This window comes from Octopus sinensis, linkage group LG5 (assembly GCF_006345805.1).
Source record: "Octopus sinensis linkage group LG5, ASM634580v1, whole genome shotgun sequence".
In the NCBI taxonomy this organism is placed as follows: domain Eukaryota; kingdom Metazoa; phylum Mollusca; class Cephalopoda; order Octopoda; family Octopodidae; genus Octopus; species Octopus sinensis.
Window position 1 is genome coordinate 83,238,193 of NC_043001.1, and position 19,406 is coordinate 83,257,598.

The 19,406-nt window shown below is 40.1% G+C and overlaps 1 protein-coding gene across 4 annotated transcripts in view; it reads left to right on the plus strand.

The window, feature by feature from the left end:
• The first annotated feature begins 559 nt into the window (after positions 1-559).
• LOC115211969 (GATA zinc finger domain-containing protein 16-like) overlaps positions 560-19,406 on the plus strand; it is a 122,082-nt gene continuing 103,235 nt past the window's right edge. For all 4 annotated transcript variants that reach the window (XM_036502780.1, XM_036502781.1, XM_036502782.1 and 1 more), the window contains exon 1: positions 560-706. The gene's annotated coding sequence lies outside the window, so the exon portion shown is untranslated. The remainder of the gene's footprint in view (positions 707-19,406) is intronic.

Sequence of the window (19,406 nt, forward strand, 5' to 3'; positions counted from 1 at the left end):
AAAGTTGTCTCTTCTAAAACACACGCTGGTCTTAAAAACCATTCGACTGATTCCATATACTTCGCTTCTTCTTCGTTTCATTTTATTCCTCCCCTCTTTCTACTTTCACCGTGGGACCTTTACAGCGTTAACCGGAATAATTCCACAAGTGACTTTCTACCTGTTTACCTTTTTTACCTGTTTAATCAAATAATTCACTCACCTGTACGGAGGACGCTATACATAAACAGCGCGGAGTATACATACATATAACATAGTACATATATATATATATATATAGTACATATATATATATATATATATATATGATTACGGACTCACACGATTACATATATATTTATATACACGTTTGGAAGTAAGTGTGTATATTGTTAATATATAGAGATATATAAGTGAGATATATATGATATACACACACGTTTTCGGAGGATGTTTTACCTACCCTTACGGTTTAATACATATCTTTATAACCGGTAAGCAAGTTTTATTATACAGATGTCTATACATACATACATATATTTATATATATATATATATATATGATACGGACTCACACGATTACATATATATTTATATACACGTTTGGAAGTAAGTGTGTATATTGTTAATATATAGAGATATATAAGTGAGATATATATGATATACACACACGTTTTCGGAGGATGTTTTACCTACCCTTACGGTTTAATACATATCTTTATAACCGGTAAGCAAGTTTTATTTATACAGATGTCTATACATACATACATATATTTATATATATATATATATACATACGTACGTATACATATACACAGATATATATAAATTACACAAAAATTGTTCGTGTTTGATGCTAAAAAGAAAACATATACACATGCGATGTGTATATATATATATATATATATATATTCGTTTTGTTTTCGAAGAATGTTTTACTAATGTGTAATTCTAACCGGCTAGCACGTGTTTACAAATTCATACATATATATTTATACGCACGTACATATACACACTACACACGTATACCTACACATAAACTTCTTAATACAAATTCTGTGTTGCCTTCCATACATACATATATATATATTTATATTTCGTATACTTATCAAAGCACAAGCTTGTAGCTGATATGCGTTTACGCATTCGTTTTCGGAGAATTTGTACCCGTTTAATAACCGGTAAACACATGTTTACATTCACACATACACAATACTTACATGCATACACACACACGTTCATATACATAGCTTCATATAACTTTCTCTCTCTCTCAAACACACACATGTATTCATTTTCTTGTTTCGGTCATTTGCCTGCGGCCTTGCTGGAGCACCACCTTAAACGGTTTTAGTCGAAGAAATCGATTTCAGGACTTATTGTTTGTGAGCCTAGTACTTATTCTATCGCTATGTTACGGGGCCTTAAACGCACCAGCAACTGTTGTCAAGCGATGGCGAGGGGACAGATATACATACATATACGACGGGCTTCTTTCAGTTTCCGTCTTACCAAATCCACTCATGAGGCTTTGGTTGGCCTGAGGCTATTGTAGAAGACACTTGCCAAGGTGTCATGTTGTGGAACTGAACCCGGAACCTTGTGGTTGGGAAGCAAGCTTCTTACCAAATAGCCACGACTGCACCTATACGTACATACATACATACATACTTACATATATATACACACACACAGGTATGTTGGACAAAAGTAAAGAATGAGTACACCCGGGGTTAGGGTTTTTGTTTGGCCGAAAACGGATGGTGAACGTATTCTTTACCTCCACTGAGTGTTGATGCAAATAGGAAAAACAGAACTCAAAATATGAGTATATGTATATTTTTATTAATATCTAACAGAAGCAACAGAGTGACTCAAGAGCCGAGAGTTTCGTGCGTTGGCACTTCTTTTCGGAGAATGTTTTACGAACCAGTAAGTTATATATATATATATATATATATATATATATTATATATATATATAATATATATATATATATATACACACACACACTTTGGGTATGGTAGATGAGTTCAGCAAAAATTTAGATTCAAATGGATATGGTACTTAAGTTGAGGCACCAGAATTTAGTACAGTATCCATACAATTTCAAAGTAAGGTGATTAAAATCAAAATAACCAACAAGGATATCCAAAGGTAATAATATACCTCTGGATATCATTGTTGCTGATTTATATATATATATATATATATATAGTTACATACACGTTTATCTAGTCGTGCATGTGTTTATTTGGTAATAATGAATAAATAAAATGACCATCCCGAAATACAACAATGTGTGTATATATATATATATGTATATACATACAGACTCGAAGACACGTACATAAATACATATACGTACACACATCTTCGTATAAGCTAGTGAGTATATTTATATGAACACACATACACAACTTCATTTAAGTTAATAAACACGCGAATATAAGATTTTTAAAGGATTAATATAAATAATGCAACCGGATAGCCACATGTTTCTTCGTCGTTGCTTAACTCCAAGACAAATATGTTCGAGCAGACCTATGATAATAAGTGGTTCTAACCGTGGCCATCCTACCTGTATTTTTATTATATTGCCAAGTATCACGTCTTCCAATATATATATATATATTTTTTTTTTTAAGATTGTAGCGTGTAAGTTGACTGTGATTTGGCTGCTATTTCTCGTATGTCATTGGAACAGGTAGAATCCCTGCCCCAAGCCCGAACTTGGTAGTTGCTGTTTTTGTTGTTTAAGAAGGAAGTGGAATGACGGTACGTCTCTATCTTTGACTCATTTCAGTCATTAGACTGCGGCCATGCTGGAGCACCGCCTTGAACCTTCAGTCGAATGAATCGACCCTCGTACATTTTTTTAAAGCCTGTCAAGCACTGATGGGGGGTGGGGGCAAACATAGACACAAAGACTCACACACACACACACACACACATATATTTTCAGTTTCCGTCTAGCAATCCACTCACAAGGCTTTGGTCAGCTCGAGGCTGAACTAGAAGACACTTGCTCAAGGTGCTCCGCAGCGGAACTGAACCCGGAACCATGTGGCAGGGAAGCAAGCTTTTTACCACACAACCACCGGTTTTTCTTGTTGCCGGACTACTAGCAGCAGGGATATAAACAAACCAACAACGAGTTGTTAAGCGGTATTGAGGGGAAGGGTGACAGGGATACACAATGACACACGCGCCTACATTTTTGTGTATGTATATATATATATATATATATATATATACACACACAAAGCCTGAAATTTTATCGATCCCAGTTCACAACTGGTAATTATGTCATCAACCCCGAAACAATAAAAGGTAAAAATCTATCACATCCATTCGCAGATTGGTATTGGTCAGCCTGGAGCTATATAGTAGAAGACATTTGCCCACGGTACCGAGCAACAGGACTGAACCTGAGAGCACATGGCTGCAAAGCGAGCTTCTTTACCACACAGCCATACCTCTAGAATAATAATGTGGTTTCAAATTTTGACACAAGGCCAGCAATTTTAGGTGAGGGGTAAGTCGATTACATCGACCCCAGTGCTTAACTAGCATTTATTTCATCGTCCCCGAAAGGATGAATGGCAAAGTCGACGTCAGCGGAATTTGAAATCAGAACGTAAGGACGGACGAAAAGCCGCCAAGCTTTTTTCGTCCGGCGTGCTAACGATTCTGCCAAGCTCTCCGCCTTCATTAGGAATAATCCTATTCTATTACAAGTACAAGGCCTGAAATTTGGGGGAGCGGGGACAGGCAAAGCAATTACATCGACCCCGAAAAGATGAAAGACAAAGTCGACTCCGGCGGAATTTGAACTCAATGTGCAGACGGACGAAATGCCGCTGAGCATTTTGTCCGGCGTGCTAACGATTCTACCAAGCTCGCTGCCTTATGTTAGGATAATAATAATAATAATGATAATAATAATAATAATTATTATTATTATTATTACTTAAAATCATTTAGCTCTTTTTCTCAACGCCACGGTTTCAAATCACACCATGGAAGAAGCAGAACATAATACTACATGAGTACCGTTAATCTATGCCATTTCAAAGCAAAGACTATAATGGTCAGTTGTCAGTTGGAGGGGTATACGGATCTAGAATCCCAGTATTACTTTATGTTAAATAGTGGTTTGTTAGCCATAAACAAATCTGTAAGCTTCAATCCATTGCTTTGTCCGGGATATATTATACTGATCTAGGGCCTGGTTGTAAATCTGTGTAAATTGTAAATTATGGTTCACCCGATTGTAAATTGTGGTTCACTACCCCTAAATATTACACCATAGTCTCCAGTGTAATTGCTTCGTTCCCCCAGAGAGTGGGGTACTGTGATCTAGAAGTCCTCAGCTGATCAGTATATAGCGTGGCTTGTTGTCCACGAAAATTATAGGTTTTTTTTACTGCATTGCTTTGTCCCGGTGGGGGTCACATCGCTTTGCCCCCCCCCCTACTTTCCCCAGGGAAGGGGGTATTTCTAATCTTACGTGTACTGTGTTTTGCTGTCTATAAATAAATAAATACTGTAGGTCCCGCTATGGCTCAGTGGTTACAGCGTCGTGCTCACAGTCATGAGTTAGCGAGTTCGATTCCAGGGCCGGGCTGTGTTGTGTTCTTGAGCAAGACTCTTTATTTCGCGTTGCTCCAGTTCAGTCAGCTGTAGAAATGAGTTGCGACGTCACTGGTGCCAAACTGTATTGACCCCTTTGCCTTTCCCTTGGATAACATCGATGGCGTGGAGGGGGAGGCTGGTATGCACGGGCGACTGCTGGTCTTTCATAAACAACCTTGCCGACTTGTGCCTCGGAGGGGAACTTTCTAGATGCAATCCCATGGTCATTCATGACCGAAGGGAATAGGGATCACGGGGATCGAAGGACCTCATCGTCGATCTATGTATATTAAAACTAAAGGTCCCGGAGCAGTGATTCTTAACCATTTTTTGTATATGAACCTCTTGGATTCCTACTTTACTCTACTGGACTCTCATAGCCATTTGACGTTTAAAAACTATTATATTTTTATAATTATATATTGGAAATTACACATATGTAAAAAAAAAAGGTACTCCTTAAATACAGAGGTCCCAACGCATGTACGTAAACGTAACCGTAACCAACCCTAAAGCTAACCCTAGCCCTAAAACTAACCCTGTAAAAACATATTGCACTGTAAAAACATATTGTTAGGTTGATGCATCGGGACCTCTGCATTTAAGTAGTCTCAAAAAATATGTTGTATTGTAGAAGTATAACTTATAGCACATAAATTTTAGCATTTTATATGGACCATCAAGGACCTTATGGACCCAGGTTGATAGAGCATTGCTTTCCGCGGAGGTGGAGGCTATAATGCTGTTGCAAAGATTCCCTATCAGTAGAAATACACTACCCGGCCATTGATGAAAAAACAAACGATCTAGTTATGAAATTTAGCTTTGGCGTGACTGTGTGATTTGGAAGCTTGCTTTGCCGTCTGGTGGTTTGGGTTTCGGTCCCATTGCAAGGCACCTTGGGCAAGGGTCATCTGCTATAGCCTCGGACCGACCAAAGTCTTATGAGTGGATTCTACAGATAGAAACTGTGTGGAAGCCCGTCATGGGTGCATGTGTGTCCCCATCGCTCGATAATCGTTGTTGGTATCTTTATGTACCTGTAACTTAGCAGTTCTGCATAACAAGCATAACAAAAATAAAGAGCAGAATTTTAGAAAAAAATAAGTGCGGGGGTTAAAGAATACGTACACCACCCTTTTTCGGCGTAAAAAAAAAACCCTAACCCTAAATCCCTAAACACTAGGTGTACGTATTCTTCACTTTCGCCAAAATAAGTATTATGGTTGATTTTTTTTTTTTTTTTTGTGGAATAAAATCTTTCATGGCGGTGCTCCAGTATGGCTGCAGTTCAATTACTGAAACAAGTAAAAGTTAGAAAGATAGTGTAATTAAACGTTCGTCGGATAAAATGCCTCCAGGTACATTTTCCAGTTCTTTAGGTTCTGAGTTCAAATTCTGACTGTCAATTTTGCTTTTTACTCCTCTTGTGATCGGTAAATGAGATGCCAGTTTTTGCCTGTGGGATCGATATAATGAACTAAGCCTTCTCAACGAAATTGAAGGCATTGTCTTTGCCTTGTGATACAAACGATTATTGTAGTCAGGACCCCCTTTGATTGCTATTTTATACTGGTGGATCCCCATAGCTGTTCGATGATTAAAAAAAAAACTGTTTTTTTATTGATAGTTCTTTTAAAATTCCTATTTAAGTTTTCACACGTTTCCTTGTCAACGTTAATAAGAAAATATTGAACTGTGTTAAGCGTTAGAGAAAGAAACCTAGCTGTTTCTTGCAGTTAATGCATCTGAAGCAACATTTTTTCATGGACCCTTAAGATAATAATACCGATCCCCAAATTACTATATTGGATAGTGGCTGTGTGGTAAGTAGCTTGCTTACCAACCACATGGTTCCGGGTTCGGTTCCACTGCGTGGCACTTTGGGAAAGTGTCTTCTACTATAGCCTCGGGCCGACCAAAGCCTTGTGAGTAGATTTAGTCGACGGAAACTGAAAGAAGCCCATCGTATATGTATATATATGTGTGTATGTATATGTTTGTGTGTCTGTGTTTGGCCCCACAACATCGCTTGACAACGAATGCTGGTGTGTTTACGTCCCCGTAATTAGCGGTTCGGCAATTAAGAGACCGATAGAATAAGTACTAGGCTTACAAAAGAATAAGTCCTGGGTCGATTTGCTCGACTAAAGGCGGTGCTCCAGCATGGCCGCAGTCAAATGACTGAAGCAAGTAAAAGAGTATATGAATATATGCATTCATATAATAAAAATGTCCAATACAGATGTTTTTGATTGGTGTCAACTGAAAGTTTCAGACTTGACGAAATTTGGAATATTGCTTTGATCTTTTCAGGTGGGGTTATGAGATATAATAACTGCCAGGTATTCAGATACCCTTTATTGTTGATTATAAATCACATAATCATTTGCAGACCTGTATTTGTATTAGAAAGCGTTTTTATTGTTATTTGATAGAATGCTTAGTAGCGGGACCTACGAGAACGCTAACGTGTTGATACATCGTTCTCGGACGCGGGACGTATCTGGGATCTCAGAAAGCGTTTACATGTACTTCGAGAGACTAGCAGTAGCACATTTTAGGGGGTAGGAGAGGGGCAACATTGTGTCCCCTAATAAAAATCTGCTTTTTAGCTACGTGGTTCTGGGTTCAGTCCCACTACGTGACACCGTGGGCAAATTTCCTTCTATAGCCTCGGACCGACCAAAACCCTGCGAATGGATTTGGCAGACGGAAAATGAAAGAAGCTCGTCGTGTAATATATATATATAATGTTTGTGTTCGTTTGTCGTCCTCCCCCACAGCTTGACAGCCGGTGTTGGTTTGTTTCCGTCGCTGTAACTTAGCGGTTCGGCAGAAAGAGACCGAGCGAAGTTACAAGACTTTAAAAAAAAAAAGGTCCGGGTGTTGATTCATTCGATTCTTCAAGGCGATGTTCCAGCATGGCCGCAGTCTAATGAGTAAAACAGATAAGAGTTTATACATATATATATATATCGAGAGAGAGAGAGAGAGAGAGGAAGTTAAGGAATGGAGTAGTAAGATCCGGGTTACATATGTTTCATAGCGAACGGAACTTCGGAAGTGGTAAATATCTAAGCGAAGTGTATACAGCAGGCTATTCGTCAGGCCAAGGGTATCTCATTACGTTTTATGACGTCCTGTACCCATATATGCGTACCTATATACATATATGTATGTATATTTGTGTAGGTGTATATATATATATATATATATATATATATATATATATATATATATATACAATTAAGGATAACTTCTTAATAAGGAATCTTAACAAGAAATTATCAGGTAGATAGCGTGAAAAACCTCATAAGAGAAAAATTTCGAAAATAATTCTTTCTTATTGAACATATTAATTTATATATAGAGGGCATTATTACACATACATGCCACACGCTAAGAGGGACATTAGTCATTTCTACCAAAAAATATGATTAGTAAAATTTTTTGGTAGAAATGACTAATGTCCCTCTTAGCGTGTGGCATGTATGTGTAATAATGCCCTCTCTCTCTCTCTATATATATATATATACATATATATATATGATATACGTGTGTGTGTGTGTGTGTGGAGGCGCGTGGCTTAATGGTTAGGGTGTCAGCATCAAGATCGTAAGATTGTGGTTTCGAGTCCTGGACCGGGCGATGCGTTGTATTCTTGAGCAAAACACTTCATTTCACGTTGCTCCAGTCCACTCAGCTGGCAAAAATGAGTAACACATACGCCATTGAAACCGGCTAGGCTTTAAAAGGGCGCATTTATTATTATATATATATCAAGAATTATTACTGATTGTTCGGGTACCTAATATAACACACATACACAAAAAAGTATATGCACACACAACAACACCTTATCTATCTTGTAAGTTTCTGTCACTTGCTTTGTATTAAATAACAATAACGTTTTCTGTTACAAGCACTGACCCGCATATGATTGTGTGATTTATAATCAGCAATAAAAGGTACCCCAACACCTGGTCATTATTTATTATATCTCTTTGCCCCACCTGAAAAGATCAAAGGAAAATTGTAAATTTTGACAAATTATAAACTTAAAATATATAACCATCAATCAAAAATATATTTGTATTTTCTTATACCTTTATTTGTTTTAATCATGTGACTGCGGCTATGCTGGAGCACCACTTTAAGGGATTTTAGTCGAACAAATCGACATTCGGACTTATTCTTTGTAAGTCTAGTACTTATTTTATTGGTCCCTTTTGCCGAACGGCTAAGTTACGTGGACGTTAATACACCAACATCGGTTGTCAAGCGATCGACAAACATACACAAACACACAGGCTTCATTTCAGTTTCCGTCTACCAAATCCACTCATAATGCTTCGGTCAGTCCGAGGCTAGAGTAGAAGACATTTATCTAAGGTGCCCTAACCTTAAAACTAACCGTAACCCTAAAACTAACCCTAGACCCTAAACCCTAACCAGTGTGCACTGTAAAAAACATCGTCACACCGATGCGTTTGTGACCTCTGTATTTAAGTAGAGCCAGTTGATCACATCAACCGATTCTTATATTATTGACCCCGAAAGGATAAATGCTAAAGCCGGCCGGGACTGAATTTGAACTCAGAACGTAAAGACGGACGAAATGCCGCCAAGCGTTTTATTTTCCATGTAAAACTTTAATATTCACACCCAAAAGTAACTTTGTTCCGCTTTACTACAACACATCTCCGATTCTCTGATTGGTTAATATTACTAGTGAAAGCACGGTAGGCACAGTTCCACGCTGTGATTGGTTTTATTTCTCTTATGTTCTGAGTTCAAATCGCAGCCGTGTCGATGAAGTATATTAAACATGCGCCTAGATATGGTGGAATTCTTTATTAAGGTTGTTCATGAGGCAGAAATGGTAATACCGTAATAAGTGTTGCATGACAGGAAAACCATAAACCTATATATATATATATATATATATATAAAATCTTTTGTTTGTTGCTGTCATTAGACTATGGCCATACTTGGGCACAGCCTTGAAGAATTCTAGTCGAACGAATTGATCCCCGTAATTTTTTTTTTTAACTTTGGTACTTATTTTGTCTTTATTTTGCCGATCCGCTAAGTTACGGGAAAGTAAACACACCAGCACCGGTTGTCAATTGGTGTTGGGAAACACATACATGCACACACTCATTCACACGCACACATGTACACACACACATACGTGTACACCCATGCACACACACACATACATGTACACCCATGCACACACACATAGTACACGCACATCGAAACACACATGCACACGCACACATACGCACACGCTCACATACATATACATACACACATACACACACATAGATATATACAAGCATACGATTACATACACGCATATACATACTCATATACATACACGCATATACATACACGCATATACATACACGCATACACATACACGCATACACATACACGCATATACATACACACATACACAGATATAGACATACATGTGTGTGTGTGACTATTACATTGAACAATGCGTTCTTTTCTCTTTTTCTCTCTGAGACGATAGAAGATTTGCTATGATTTAGCGTAACAGGCTCAATTGCGAAGCATTCTGATGCATTGTGTCTGTGTGTGCGATACAGGTCCCATTTCCGTTCGCTGTATCATTAATTTTTCTATCTCATTTTATTTAAACTCCTAATGTTAAAACCACAGAAAAAGCTTTGAGATTCTCAACAAACTTTTCTTTTAAAAGTTCTGCATTTATACTAAATCAAACGCAACCAAATTTTTGTTTCCATTTCTTTGTTTTTGCTGTTGTGGCCCTCCAGATCAATCCTGATCAAGCAAATCTATGATCCAACCGTGACTGCCCTGTTTTGTTTTCTTCATAGTGTATTAAGAACGACATTATCCGGCGTTTCTCTTCAGGTTTTTTTTTTCTTTTTTTTTTTTCATTTCATCTAGTTTCAGCTCACGAGCTGTGGCCATGCTGGGGCACCGCCATATTATTATTTTTAGAAAAAGTGTGTCATTTGAGGGACATTTGATTGTTATTTCTAAGAGATCGGTCGTGCGATCATAAAGGAGAAACCTCGTTACAGTGAGAGAGTTGATCTGAGAGAGCAGTGACAAGGGGCAGCGAGGACGGTTATTGAGATTGTGAGGCGTTCATGCTTTTCTCAATGCCATTAGGACTGCAATGTAACTTAGAAATAATATTCCTAATATTTCGATATACTATAAGGCGGCGAGCTGGCAAAATCGTTAGCACAACGGGCGAAATGCGTAGCCGTATTTCATCTGCCGTTACGTTCTGAGTTCAAATTCCGCCGAGGTCGACTTTGCCTTTCATCCTTTCGGGGTCGATAAATTAAGTACCAGTTACACACTGTGATCGATGTAACCGACTTAATCCGTTTGTCTGTCCTTGTTTGTCCCCTCTATGTTTAGCCCGTTGTGGGCAATAATGAAATAAGAAGTACTATTCCGGGTCAGCTGAATATTTTCATGCTCATGTCACCCTTGGAAAATGCCGCTGCCCCCCACTTTCCATCCCCTCGTCAACTGCCCCTCTCCTCCCTTCAGTCAATTTCAGATTTCAGTTATGTAGAAGAAACTTTGTGCAGCGCGGTGGTGAGGGTGAGTCGAACGCAGTCCAATGGATTACATTGTTGTTTGTTGTCGTTTAACCCCCACCAAGTCAACCCTGAACGAACTGACTTTTGATCGAAGGTATTTCAAATGTGACCTTCTCTATTTCCCTATGTGTAAGGAACCCTAGACCTCTAATTTTTACCATGGTCCCACTGAGATTTCAAGAAGATTTTACTCGCTATTTATAACATGTGGAAGGGGAAACTAAACAACATTGGAGGGTCCCTCGTTGACTCGTCCAATGGCTGTCTTCTTACATGCATAGAGGCATAACAACATTTTGGTACCCAGTGGTTCTGACGTTACTCGCACGATCGCCAGATGGCGGTTTCGATTCCCGGACCGGGTGACACATTGTATTCTTGAACACAGCACTTCATTTCATGTTGCCCCGGTCCACTCAGATGTATTTAAATGAGTTACCCTGCGACGGACTTGCGTCCCGTTCAGGCGGATTGTGAGGCACTCAGTTACTTGTACGGGGTTGAAACCAGATAACGGGCCCTAAGAGTCCTATGACTCAAGACAGTAATGTCCAGTGTTTCATCCTGATTGGACCGTGACCCGCTGGAGCACTGCATTGAAGCGTTTTCTCGAACAAATCGATCCCAGTATTTTTTAAAGCTTGGTACTTAGTAGTTCAGTCTCTTTTTACCGAGTTACTAAGTTACGGGTTCGTAAAGAAACTAACACTGGATGTCAAGCGGTGGACGGACACACACACGCACACGCGCGCGTAGATGTATACGACGAGCGTATTTCAGTTTCTGTCTACCAAATCCACTTACAAGACTTTGGTTGGTCCGGCGCTATGGTAAAACACACTTAGCTTAGTTGGGGGCCTAAACCGGGACCACGTATTTGAGAAGCAAATTTCTTACCATACAGCCATGAACATTTTCCATGAACTTTCTCTCGCTTTTTCCTCCTGCATTTTGCAGCTCACCTGTGACGGACCGGCGTCCCGTCTAGGTGGGGAATCTATACGCCAAGGAAACCGGGAAACCGGCCCTTATGAGCTAGACATGGCTCGATAAGGATCAAGCTTATTCTATCGGTGTCTTTTTGCTGATGTGCTACGTTACGGGGACGTAAACACACCATCATTGGTTTGTGAAGCACTAGTGGGGGCAAATATAGGTACACACATACACTTACATACGTCGGGCTTCTTTCAGTTTCCGTCTTCCAAATCCAATTACAAAGCTTTAGTTGACCCAGATCTATAGTAGAAGATACCTGCCCGAAGTTCTACGCAGAGGAACTGAATATGGAACCATGTAGTTGGAAAGCAAACTGCTTACCACACAGCCACAACAGCACATATGCATATTCTTAAATGTTATATTGTGCAGAGAGGTAGGATTTCAGGAATGTTGATTACGTAATGTTGATGTTTCTGGAATAAAAAACAAAACAAAAGAAAAAGTGGGGATGTTTGACCTAGAGAAATTAGCCATAACAAAGTCGGGACGGTGAAATGAAGAACGATCCGAAATTGTGCCAAACATTTTTCCTCCAAATTTCATGATCTACGGCTTCTGTTTTTTACTCTTTTACTTGTCTCAGTCATTTGACTGCGGCCATGCTGGACCACCGCCTTTAGTTGAGCAAATCGACCCAGGGCTTATTCTTTGTAAGCCTAGTACTTATTCTATCGGTCTCTTTTGCCGAACCGCTAAGTTACGGGGACGTAAACACACCAGCATCGGTTGTCAAGCGATGTTGGGGAGACAAACACAGACACAGACACACACACACACACATATAAACATATACATATATACGACGGGCTTCTTTCAGTTTCCGTCTACCAAATCCACTCACAAGGCTTTGGTCGGCCCGAGGCTGTAGTAGAAGACACTCGTCCAAGGTGCCACGCAGTGGGACTGAACCCGGAACCATGTGGCTGGTAAGCAACCTACTTACCACACGGCCACGCCAGCGAAATTTCCTTAAAAAATATATACGTTTCTTTAGAAAATTGCGAGGAAGTAAATTTGGAATGGTAACAAGCTAAAATTAAAAGAAAAAGAAACAGTAAATATATCTATTTAATTTCGATTAATACCCAGTCCAGGCATCGTGTGATCGAAATAAAAGTGATCTTGTGTTCAATGCCCGATGTTTGTGTTTGTGTATTGATACATATTGCATGTGTATGTGTGTAGCTATGTCCATGCGCCTTTGTTTATTGCTTGCGCGTTTAAGTCTGTATTGTGTCTTTATGTTCGTTTTTCTGTGTATTTGCGATGTACCGGGCGGTTTTATCAGGGGCTTTATGTTGGAGTCGTTCCTGCTGCATCGCTTTGTTGCTGTTGCTGTTGTCATTATTATGGCTGTTAAGGTGGCCGGCTGACAGAATCGTTAGCATGCCGGGCGAAATGCTTAGCGGTATTTCGTCTGCCGCTACGTTCTGAGTTCAAATTCCGTCGAGGTCGACTTTGCCTTTCATCCTTTTGGAGTCGATTAAATAAGTACCTGTTACGCACTGGGGTCGATATAATCGACTTAATCCGTTTGTCTGTCCTTGTTTGTCTCCTCTGTGTTTAGCCCCTTGTGGGTAGTAAAGAAATAGAAATAGGTATTTCGTCTGCCGCTACATTCTGAGTTCAAATTCTGCCGAAGTCGACTTTACCTTCTATTCTCGCGGGGTCGATTAAATAAGTACCAGTTACGCACAGGGGTCGATATAATCGACTTACCCCCCACCCCCAAATTTCCCCCTTTGTGCCTATAGTAGAAAGGATTATCATTATTATTATTATTATTATTATTATTATTAGCATTATTAAGGCGGCGAGCTGACAGAGACGTTATTTCGCCGAACAAAATGTGTTGCGGTATATCGTCCGTCTTTACGTTCTAAGTTCAAATTCCGCCGAGGTCAACTTTGCCTTTCATCCTTTCATGGTCGCTAATTTAAGTACCAATAGACTTACCCCTCCCTCAAAATTGCTGGCCTTGTACCAAAATGTGAAATCATTATCATAATTGTTGCTAAAGCGGCGAGCTGGCAGAATCGTTAGCATTCTGGGCAAAATGCTTAGCAGCATTTCGTCTGTCTCTATGTTCTGAGTTCGATTTCAACAGAGGTCGATTTTCACTTCCATCCTTTCAGGTTCGATAAAATAAGTACTAGGTGAACACAGGGGTCGATGTAATCGACTTACCCCCGAAATTTGCTGGCCCTGTGTCAAAGCCGACTTTGCCTCTCATCCTTTCGGGGTCGATAAATTAAGTACCAGTAAAACACTGGAATCGATGTAATCGCCCAGTCCCTCCGCCCCCGCCCCTCAAAATTTGAGGCCTTTTGCCTCCAGTAGAAAAGATTATTATGATTGCTGTTTAAACGGCGAGCTGGTAGATTCGTTAGCATGCTGGGCGTAATGCTTAGCGGCATTTCGCTCATTCCTACGTTCTAAGTTCAAATTCTGCCGAGGCTAACATTCCCTTTCATCTTTTCGGGGTCGATAAATTAAGTACCAGTGAAACTGGAAACAATGCAATCAACTAGTCCCTTCCTTCCAAATTTCAGGCCTTGTGCCTTTAGCAAAAAGGATTATTATCATTATTATTGCCGTTGCTTTCTTTTTCCCTTTTCTTTTATCTTTTGGTTATTAGAATTATTTTAGCACCGGACAAAATGCTTAGCGGCATTTCTTCTGACTTTACGTTCTGGGTTAAAATTCTGCCGAGGTCAAATTTATCTTCCATCCTTTCTGGGTCGATACGTTCAGTACCAGTGGAGTACTGGGGCCAATGTAATCGATTTATTCCTTCCACAAAACTTTCACACCTCTTTATTGTAGAAAGTGTGTGTGTGTGTATTATACACACACGAACACACATTTTCTACAGGCAGTCTAGAAGTGTATATATATATTTATGGGGGAAAAAAGTCAAGATAGAAAATGCTAAAATAATTTTATAAAAAACATTTCAGTACTGGTTTCAATCATTGAGACTTTTTCAACTGTATGGAAAACAATTTTTTAAAAGAATGTTTTTAAAAAGAATATTTGTATAGTGTTCAAATACAAGTGGCATTTTCCTTGTTTCTGCCTGTTTCTCTCTCTCTCTTGTTTACTCTTGTGGGTTCTTGTGTGTGTGTTTGTGTGTGTATATGTATATATATATATATATTATATATATATATATATATATATATATACATACACACACACACACACACATACAAGAGGTGTATGAAAAATTTTGAGCCTTCAAGGCCTTTGAACCTTGAAGTCTTGTACCCTCATCAGAATTCTTGTACCATGTTTTTTTTTTTTTTTTGAGGCTCAAGTCTTTTCATAGACAAACACGCGTACACACGTAATACCGATTTTCCGAATGCTCCAGAGCATCTCATAGTCCACACTGTTGGCCTAGTTAACTACTATTTCTGATATAAATCATTCTGCCTACTCTGTGTGTGTGTTTGTTTGAGAGAGAGCGTGTGCATGCGTGCGTGTGCGCAGGGTTGTAAAAGTGTGAATGCTTCGACGGTGTACTATTTGTTACAAACTGATCATCGCCATGAAAATGTTACTATGAGCTGTGATTGTTTGCTTCTAAATGGAACGTTTTCACTGGAAGCCAAAGCACTTGCTGGCTCTGATATAGAAACATCAACCTCTGTGTGTGCGTGTGTCTGAGTAATTTTAAAAGTATAATGGTTTTAGCTGTTTATTAATTCTTATACGCTGGACATGTTATGGAATTGGTATCGAAGCTATGGGGTAGTTGTGATTTAGCACTTTTGTAATAGAATGGTATTATCCTTTCTAGCATGAGCACAAGGCTTGAAACTTTAGGGGAGGGGTGCAAATTGATTACATCGAACCTAATGCTCCACTAGTACATATTTTATTGACCCTGAAGGGATGAAAGTCATTATCGACCTCGGCGGAATTTGAACTCATACCGTAAAGTCAGACGAAATGCCGCTAAACATTATGTCGGGCGTGCTAACGATTCTGCCAGCTCGCCACCTTATAGAATGGTATTACAGGTTTTAAACTTCGGCACCCCAGTGTTCAACTGGTTCTTATTTCATCAACTCCAGAAGGACGAAATTTGAACTCAGACCATAAAAACGGACGAAATTCTGCGAAGCATTTTGTCCGACGCGCTTACCGATTCTGCCAGCTCGCCGCCTAATACAACGGTAATATCGATATTACATTACACATTTCAAGGGTTTTCGAAGAAGCTCATTTTGCAACTACGTGCTATCAGGTTCGGTCCTACTGTGCGGCACCGTGGTTAAGTGTCTTCTACCATAACCTAGGGCTAAACTAGACTAATGCTTTGTGAGTGAATTTGGTAGTCAGAAACCGTATGGAAGCCCGTCCAGTGTGTGTGTTTAAATTTGTGTTGCTCTACCGCTTGACAACCAGTGTTGGTTTGTTTACAACCCTGTGACAAAAGAGGTATCAAACGTAAAAAAAAGAAGAAAAAGCTTCAAAGCTGTGTCCCGCCCTGGCCGCAGTCCAGTGACTGAAGCTTGTAATTTTTTTTATTTATGCGCCCTTTTCAAGCCTAGCCAGGCTCATGGGCCCGGTTTCCCAGTTTCCATGGCGTATGTATTCCCCACTCCCAGCTGGATGGGACGCCAGTCCATCGCAGCGTTACTCAAGAAACAGGAAGAAAGTTGGGGCGAAAGAGTACAACAGGGGTCGCCACCACCCCCTGCCGGAGCCTCGTGGAGCTTTAGGTGTTTTCGCTCAATAAACACACACAACGCTCGGTCTGGGAATCGAAACCGCGATCCTCCGACGGCGAGTCCGCTGCCCTAGCCACTGCGCCTCCGAAGCTAGTAATAGATATAAAATATTTATCAGTCTTTATTATAGATGATATAGATACCTCATCGATTTTCCACCTGTTAGCATCATCTTTTAATCAGCCATAATGTATTTAGAACAACGTTATCTTTTATATTTTTTAAATAGCATGTGGTTTGATGGAAATTTGACTGCTATTTCTTGCAGGCTCTGTGACTGACCATGTAGTGATTCTCTTACTTCAGAGGTATTTACTGAAATGATGTATGCATAATGGGCACTTTCAAAAATTGTGAAGGACAATGTTCTGTTTGAAGTTGTTGAATAATTTTATTTTTACCTTCGTGGCTTAGTGGTTAGGGTACACAGATCACGATCGTAAGGTCGCAAGTTCGATTCCTGGCATTCTGTGTCATGCTGAATCTCCTTGAGAACTACTTTAAGGACACGCGTGTCTGTGGAGTGCTCTGCCGCTCACACGTTAATTTCACGAGCAGGCTGTTCCGTTGATTGGGTCAACTGGAACTCGCGTCGTCGTAACAGACGGGGTGCCAGTTTTGTTTTGTAGAATATAAATGTAAAGACGCGTGGCCTAGTGGTTATGGTGTTGCCTCGATCGCAAAATCGTGGATTCGATTCCCAGACTGGCGGAACGTTGTGTTCTTCAGCAAAACGCTTCGTTTCACGTCGTTCCAATGTCACCGTGATCACCGTTACCGACCAGGCTATCAGATGTTGCTACACATCGCTGATCACAATGTGCTTCGTATTGTTTTAGCCTTCAAATGACGTCACCCTGCTGGTTAAGCGAGCAGGCCACTAGAAGAAAGAGTGAGAGAAAGCTGTGGCGAAAGAGTACAGCAAGGATCGCCACCCACCCCCTGTCGGGGCCTCGAGGAGCTTTAGGTGTTTCCGCTCAATAAACACTCACAACGCCCGGCCTGGGAATCGAAGCCGCGAGTCCGCTGCCCTAACTACTGGGCTATTACGGCTCCCCACCGTTCCAATGTACTTAGTAGTATATCAGTAACGCTGCAATGGACTGGCGTCATGTTCAGAGATACTGTTGAGATCTTGGTCACGTAGACGCCATGAAAACAAGGTAATCTACTCAATGAGTCCCAGGAAATGAGATCTTAATTTTGTGTGTAGTGTATGTGGTTAAAGCGTGTGGCCTAGTGGTTAGTGTGTTGCACTTAAATTGCAACATTGTGGTTTCGATTCCCGGACTGGACGCTGCGTTGCCTTCATGACGAAAACATTTCACTTGACGTTATTCCAGTACAGGTGTTCCGTCCAGGAGTGATGTCATGTATGTGTCATGTATGTGTTTGTCCCATCCCCCAATCACCGATTGACAACTGGTGTTGGTGCGTTTACGTTCATGTAACTTAGCTGTTCGGCAAAAGTGGCCGACAGAATAAGTGCTAGGCTTAAGAAAAAAGAAAGTCCTGAGGTCGAATTCTTTGACGAAAACCCTTCACGATAGTGCTCCAGCATGGCCTCAGTCAAATGACTGAAACAAGTAAAACAATATGTATCGTTGCTATTATGTTAAACTGTCCTATTTGGCCCAAAAGCATGTTTACAGTTACCACGTAGGCACTTTAAATTTCTTTTAAAGCATTTTCTTACATTTAAATTTCTTTCTTACAAACTGAAAAGGGAGCTTGACAAAATTAACTAAATTAGCATAGAATAATGGTTTCATATTTTTTTTATAATCAAGATCTAAACTGTTAATATATGAATGCGAAAGGGATAGTTGAATAACTGTAAACCTATTTTGGGGTCACCCTGTATACATCTCTTTACCCTTTTACTCTTTTACTTGTTTCAGTCATGTGACTGTGGCCGTGCTGGAGCACCGCCTTTAGTCGAGCAAATCGATCCCAGGACTTATTCTTTGTAAGCCTAGTACTTATTCTATTGGGCTCTTTTTGCCGAACCGCTACGTTATGGGGACGTAAACACACCAGCATCGGTTGTCAAGTGATGTTGGGGGGACAAACACAGACACACAAACATACACACACACACACACACACACACACACACACACACATATATATATATATATATGATGGGCTTCTTTCAGTTTCCATCGACCAAATCCACTCACAAGGCTTTGATTGGCCCGAGGCTATAGTAGAAGTCACTTGCCCAAGGTGCCACGGAGTGGGACTGAACCTGGAACCATGTGGTTCGTAAGAAAAGCTACTTACCACACAGCCACTCCTACGCTTATTATATATATATTATTATATTATATATAAATCTCTAAGCGAGGTATAAACAGTACTGCTCTGTAATATAAGCGGGACCAGCCATCTGAATGTGGCTAGGGACAGGGCGGGGTGGTGG